The sequence below is a fragment of the Syzygium oleosum genome, unplaced genomic scaffold, assembly GCF_021117445.2.
Source record: "Syzygium oleosum isolate NSW1041296 unplaced genomic scaffold, Sole_v2.1 Sole_v2.40, whole genome shotgun sequence".
Lineage (NCBI taxonomy): Eukaryota > Viridiplantae > Streptophyta > Magnoliopsida > Myrtales > Myrtaceae > Syzygium > Syzygium oleosum.
The window spans coordinates 2,352,603-2,359,361 of record NW_026607524.1 but is presented as its reverse complement, the minus strand read 5'-3'; the positions used below and the strand labels follow the sequence as shown (position 1 = coordinate 2,359,361).

Here is a 6,759-nt window from a genome sequence, read left to right as displayed (position 1 = left end):
TGTTGCCATTTAGCGACGAATTTTACGATGACCTATTACATTAATAATAATAACAATAATAATAATAATAATAACAACAATAATAATTATGACGACAACAATAACATATGTCGCAATAATAATAATAATTACACATAATTAGTAAAAAGTATAAAAAATCATAATCTTCATTTTCATCTTCACCTTCTTCTTTGTCGTCTTGATCTTCATCTTTTTCATGAGCATCATCTTCATCCTCTGTCTCAAAATCAGATTCTTCAACACCTTCTAAATTTAATTCGCAAATTTCAATTGGATCCACATCTATCATTGCTCCACATGGATCTCGTAAAGTTGGAATGTTATATTCCTTAGTTCCAACCATGTTACAAACTTTCTCTTGTTGATATACTGTATCCTTCCGGTGTTCCTCGATTTTTCTTCGTGCTTTAGTTTTACATTCAGCCCACCAATCAGCTTTGTCACATTTCAAACTAGGATATGATGCATAATATACTTGAATTGCTTGTTGTGCCAAGACAAATAGTTCATATTTCATATATCTTTTCTTGTGATTTATTTAAACCAAATTGAACTTCGTATGCATATTTCATATATCATTCCTTTGATGGGGTCGAACCACATGCACTTAAATAACACAACCCGCATTAATGGTCCAGGGTACTCTATCTCTATGATTTCATCTAACAAGCCATAAAAATCATTTTTTCAACTGCCACCATTGGATGACCGAACACACACACACCACTATTCATTGTGGCTTTTTCCATTCCATATTCTTGAGTGTGAAAATTATACTCGTTTATGAAATATGCTGGCTAACTTCGTACTCTTGAATTTGGACCCCATAACAGATGATATAGCAATCCTTGCTCTTCAACTTGATCATGATTACTGTGAACCTAAAGTTACACACTCAAAGTCAATAATATATATTTTAATAAATGATGTATAAAATATTAATAACTTGGTTTTGGTCCATAGATAACTTACCTATGTTTTGAATCATGTTGCAAATTCTTGATCACATAAACGGTCAAACTCATTTGGTGGTAGTCCATATATTGAAGTTTGAAAAATCCTATTAACAAATACCATTTATATATTAGCAAATATTTGACACACAATACATATATTTGCAAATGTACACTTACTCGAAATACAGCTCTACTTCTGGATAGTTCAGTAAAATATATGTATGGGCTGCCCGCCATTCTTCGCATGTTAAGTAACGAAACTTACATGCGCCACTTGGTCGACCAAGATAATTGAAAATAGAGAATGATTTGCAATTGGAATCAATGGGGCCCTCATCATTTCTTCTTGTTCTCCGCCTCTTGCACTGCACGTGCGGCTCAAAATAGTGTGATGCAAATGTTGTCACTTCTTCCACAATATATGCATTACAAATTGAAGCTTCAATACATGCCTTATTCTTCACTTTTTTCTTCAAATGATATAAGAACCTAGTTGCAATAGAAAGAAGTTTATCAGAATATAATATATAATAAAGTAATTTGAAATTTATTAAAAAATATATATTACCTCTCAAATGGATACATCCATCGAAATTGGACGGGACCTGCAACTTTGGCATCATAAGGCAAGTGAACTAAGAGATGCTCCATTGAATCAAAAAAAGATAGAGAAAATATTCTTTCTAAGTTGCAAAGAATGATTGGAATATCTCTCTCTAGTTTCTTCATGTGTGATGCTTTTAACACTATTGAACAAATATCATGAAAGAAATTACTTAACTCTGTAATGGCGCCCCATACAAAGTTTGGTAGAAGTTGCTTGAAAGCTATTGGAATTAGTCTTTTAAAAAATATGTGACAAACATGACTCTTTAAACCTGTCAACTTGCATTCATTCAAATCAACACATCTCCCGAGGTTCGAAGCATATCCGTCAAGAAATCGCATAAATTTCAATCATTGACAAATAACCTGTCTATGCTCCTTGTCCAATGTATAAATTGCTTTTGGTTTGGTCCCCTGCTGCTTGCATCCACATCTAGTGTTGACGGATCACAAATATCTCTTATATCTTTTATTGCATTCAAGTTGTCTTTTGTTTTTCCAGTGACATCCATCATAGTATTTATGACATTGTCGAAAACATTCTTTTATATGTGCATGACGTTAAGATTATGATGAATAAGATGAGCCTTTCAATATGATAGATCTCAAAATATACTGTGTTTAGTCCATTTATGTGTATTTCCATACGCAATAGTTGTCACGCCCCGAACCCCCGTCGAGCCCGCAGCATCCCGTCTCCGGTCGAACAGAGTGCGACGTCCCAGGAACAACGTCGCCGACCCAACGATCCATCAGAGTTAACTCGCGGCGGAAGCAATAAAAAATCCCGGACATTAAAATTGGAGAACACCACGAAGGAACAAATCGTCAAACCACCAAGCATATATTACACTTCCAAATATTTACATCATCCGCCAATACAAACCACAAAATAATTTATAAGCACACCGAACTATAAACTCCAAACCACCAAAATATCAAGATCAGCTCTCTAGGTCAGCACTATCCAAAAATGGGGCGCATCCTCCTCCCAGAACTATCTCCTACGCCCTCTCGAAGGCGTCCACTCTGACTCACTGTCCTCGGCATCACCACCTGAATCCTCCGCAGCTATCTGCTCACCTGACGACTCCGAGTCGACCTCAATCTCGACATTCAGGCAGGGGCTCTGAAATGGTTTGGTTGAAACAACCATGAGATCACATCTCAATAAGTCACAACCTAAGCCCCACCTAGGCTATCACGTAATTCCAGACACATCCAAATGCGCAACCAAACAACCACACAACCAGCAATCAAACATTCACACATACCTGGACTCTCTGCATACGCACCATGCACGTTAGCCCACAATCCCAACATACAATTCTTGCACAAATGCCATCACACACTTTCCACATATCAATACACGCGCCAATCATACCACAGCAATACATCACAGCCGCGCGCGTGCCTCGATTATAAAGCAAAACCCACTTGGGCACGTCCCATACCATGCCTAGCAGATTTTACCCCATAATCGCGCACTGCATCACGCGATACAAACACACTCGCACACTAACTCACACCATGCATCACTTTCACAATCCTCACATGTCAAGCCAAATCCCGCTCGTTCTCAACCTTTCCACCACTACCGCGCCCGCGTAAAACGCATCAGGCCAACAGTCTTCTGACCTCGTCAGGCATCGATACCCCGTCGGGCCGGGCATCGTCACCTCGTCAGGGACGGCATCGTCCCGCGTAAACGAACACGCCTTAGGACGGAATCCTACACACACTTTCCTTCTACCGCGCCCGCGTAAAACGCATCAGGCCAACGGTCTTCTGACCACGTCAGGCATCGTCACCCCGTCGGGCCGGGCATCGTCACCTCGTCAGGGACGGCATCGTCCCGCGTAAACGAACACGCCTCAGGACGGACCTTACCCCGCGTAAACGAACACGCCTCAGGGTATCACTTTTCCCATCAATCCTACATTCCCGTACCTTCGTTCCACACTCTCCACACGTACCACACGGCCACACATACACACGGTCACACACACAAATTCACATATCGCACACACTATTCACAATTACCCATCCTCATCACGCGAACACCACACAAACACCCAAGCTTGGCATGCGAACTCAATGCGCAATCATGCCACCACAACTCACAGCCACACAATCACACATACGAGCTCATTCAAGCATCAAACTACCCATCAAAATGCCACGATAACACCGAATAATTCTCGAGAGAGAGAAAAACCGAGAATATGTAAAATCGGGTCCAAACTGGGCAGTTGCGCAGTGACAGAAATCCATTTGAAATAAATAGTAAAACAACTCCAAAAATTATGAAATTTTAATATGTTGTACAAAACATCTCAATGAACATTTTCCGTGAAGAACTAGAAACCCAGTTCAAACCATAAACACCTCTTTTTGACACTCAAAGTCAGACGAAATCCGGTTCGCTCGGACAGCCCCTCAGGCCATCAAAATACAACTCATTCAGTATCCAAATCATTTTGGAAAGCCTTGAAATTTTTATATGTTATAACCACAAATGTCCCCAACAATTTTGGTGAAGGAAGTATTTTGAAAATAGGCCTGGAAAAATTTGTAAAAATTCGAACAGACCCGAAGGTCGGGTGAACAGTAAATCGGGCAGTTTTATTTCGGTCCAAAGATGGACTTCCGAATGGCATCAAATGATTTCCAAAAATTCCCAAATTAAATTATGTTATACCTCAAGATGTTGGAAACAACTTTTATGAAGAAACTTTCCTCAAATTCGGCCCACAAAATTCTCTACAAAAATAGCAAACCGGCCAGGTACAGTAACCGCGAATCCGCGATTCACCCCTAACCTCACGGATTCAAACCCGAACCGATTCCTACCGAATTCCAACCGCCTAAACTCATTTCCCGACGTCTAATCCAACCCGCAACACCAGCTAACAGTCACGATCAGCCATCAACAACCACGATCAGCCACCAAAAACCATTATCGACACCTTAATCACCCTCTAAATCCTCTAAACCATACCCGAACGAGTCCGAAAATACCCGACGTCCTAAATAGGGATTAGATCGCGACTTACCCGAACTCTAGGCTAACTCGGCTAGAGCGGGAAGGGGGAACGGCTGGCTGGCGGCTCACGGCGGCACACGGCGGCAGCGACGGTCTCCCGGCGGTGATCGGCGTCCACGCGGCCGAGAGAGGGGAAGGGGAAATCGGTATGGGGGAGAGGATGGGGAAGGAAACTGGTTCTGTGAGGGGGAGGGGCTGCCGTGGAGGGAGAGTGAGAGGAATGAGGAGAGAGAGAAGGTTTCTTGACTTAAATAATCAAATTTGACCAAACTTTCCAAATTCCAATTTTGCCCTTCCTTACTTGGCCAATATTCTCCTAAGCCAAAATATCCAAGGGCATTTTGGTCCAATATTTTGGGACTGATATTTATCCACAATTAATCCCCAAATTTAATTTCCAAAATTCCCAAAATTCGGAATACCCAAAAATAGGCCTAGGGGCAAAGTCGTAATTTTCCGGTCCCAGGGCGAAATTCCAATTTTCGCACATACGTGTTCCATATGTGCGTGGCCAACATAATATGGCGTCAGAATCGCGAAATTCACTTTCTAAGTCCTCGAAAATCGACTGCGAAGTTCCGGGAATAAAATAATATTATTTTTCCAATTTTTGTCGAAATTCCAATTTTTGGCCAAAACCACTCTAAATGTGCGTGGCCACCCCAAAATGACCTTGGCCGCGAAAAATAACCTCAAATGGCCTCCGAATCCAGCCTCGGTGCCCACAAGGGCAAAACTGTAATTTCTGAGTTCTGGGTCGAAATTCCATTTTTCGACCGTACTTACCCCAAATATCATTGGCCACACTAAAATGACGTCATCCTCGTAAAAATAGTCGCGCACGACCTCGAAAATCGACATCCAAGTCCGGATCCAATTTCGCGATCAAAATCGCCCAATCTCAATTTTAGGGTCTCTCACTAACGGGCGGCTGTTTAGGGATTACGCGTATCGACCTAGGGTTATTCGAGTCATGGCGACCTCGATCGTCACCGAAGGTCGACTCATGATCGAGTTCTTAGGTCCACGTACATTTCCCTAGGTAGCCATTCCCTAAAGGTTAGTATCCCGAGAATGATCAGTTCCGGGCGAGACTTACTAAAATGAAATGAGAAATAACATCTATTTCATTGATTCCGGAAATAGGTCGAAATTCAGGATGTTACAATAGTTGTGCCATAAAGGTTTTTAACAACAGTTGGAAAGTCATGCATTCGCTCCCAAATTTGATCACCGGTCAACCTAAATGGTGGAGGTGTTCTTTCAATCTTATTCTTGATGAACTCTTTTTTATTCCTTCTAAATATATGATTTATCGGCAAAAATTGTCTGTGACAGTTAAAATAGCTGGCCTTCTTACCATGTTTTAATTTGAATGACTTTGATCTCTCCAGATATATTGGACATCCTAAGATCCCAGTTGTACACCATCCAGATAACATTCCATAAGCTGGAAAGTCATTAATCGTCCAAAGAAGAATAACATTCATTACAAATGTTTCATCAGTAGAAACATCATACATAACTCTGCAATTAATGGCTGCATATAAACATTTATCAACTTTTTCGAATTTTGCGGGCCAGTTACAATCAATGTCAAAAAATATAAGGTGTTTTCATGTACATATAAGGTGAAAGATTGTACGGAGTTAAGATAACTGGCCAACATGAATAACTTTTTTCTGATTTCCCAAATGGGGCAAATCCATCAGCACAGAGACCTAACATGATGTGTCAAGGCTCCATCACAAACTTAAGGTATGTTCTATCAAAATGTTTCCATGCCTTTGCATATGAAGGATGACACATTAGACCCTCTTCTGTTTCATGATTTGCATGCTAAGTCATGTGTTTAGCAGTGGCTTGAGACGCATCAAGCCTTTGCAATATGAGAATTAAGGGCAGATAAAACATTTGTTTATATGGTTTACACTTCTGATTATAACCCTGCCTCTTATTAATCTTGTACCTAGGTTGGCTACAGAATTTACAAGATTCTGCATTTTCATCGTATCTCCAATATAACATACAACCCCTAATACATACATCAATCCTTATAACTAGAAGACCTAAGTTATCCATTAACTTCTTCATATCGTAAAAATCACTTGGCATGATGTTATCACGAGG

General features: G+C 40.7%; 1 long non-coding RNA gene across 1 annotated transcript; it reads right to left on the bottom strand.

Annotated features, from left to right (window-relative positions):
• Window positions 1-2,401: 2,401 nt before the first annotated feature.
• On the bottom strand, window positions 2,402-4,766 carry LOC130136002 (uncharacterized). The gene is made up of 2 exons (XR_008815098.1): window positions 4,640-4,766; window positions 2,402-2,712 (listed from the first exon to the last, which is right to left on the bottom strand). It is a non-coding gene; the product is annotated as an uncharacterized LOC130136002 (long non-coding RNA).
• Window positions 4,767-6,759: the final 1,993 nt, after the last annotated feature.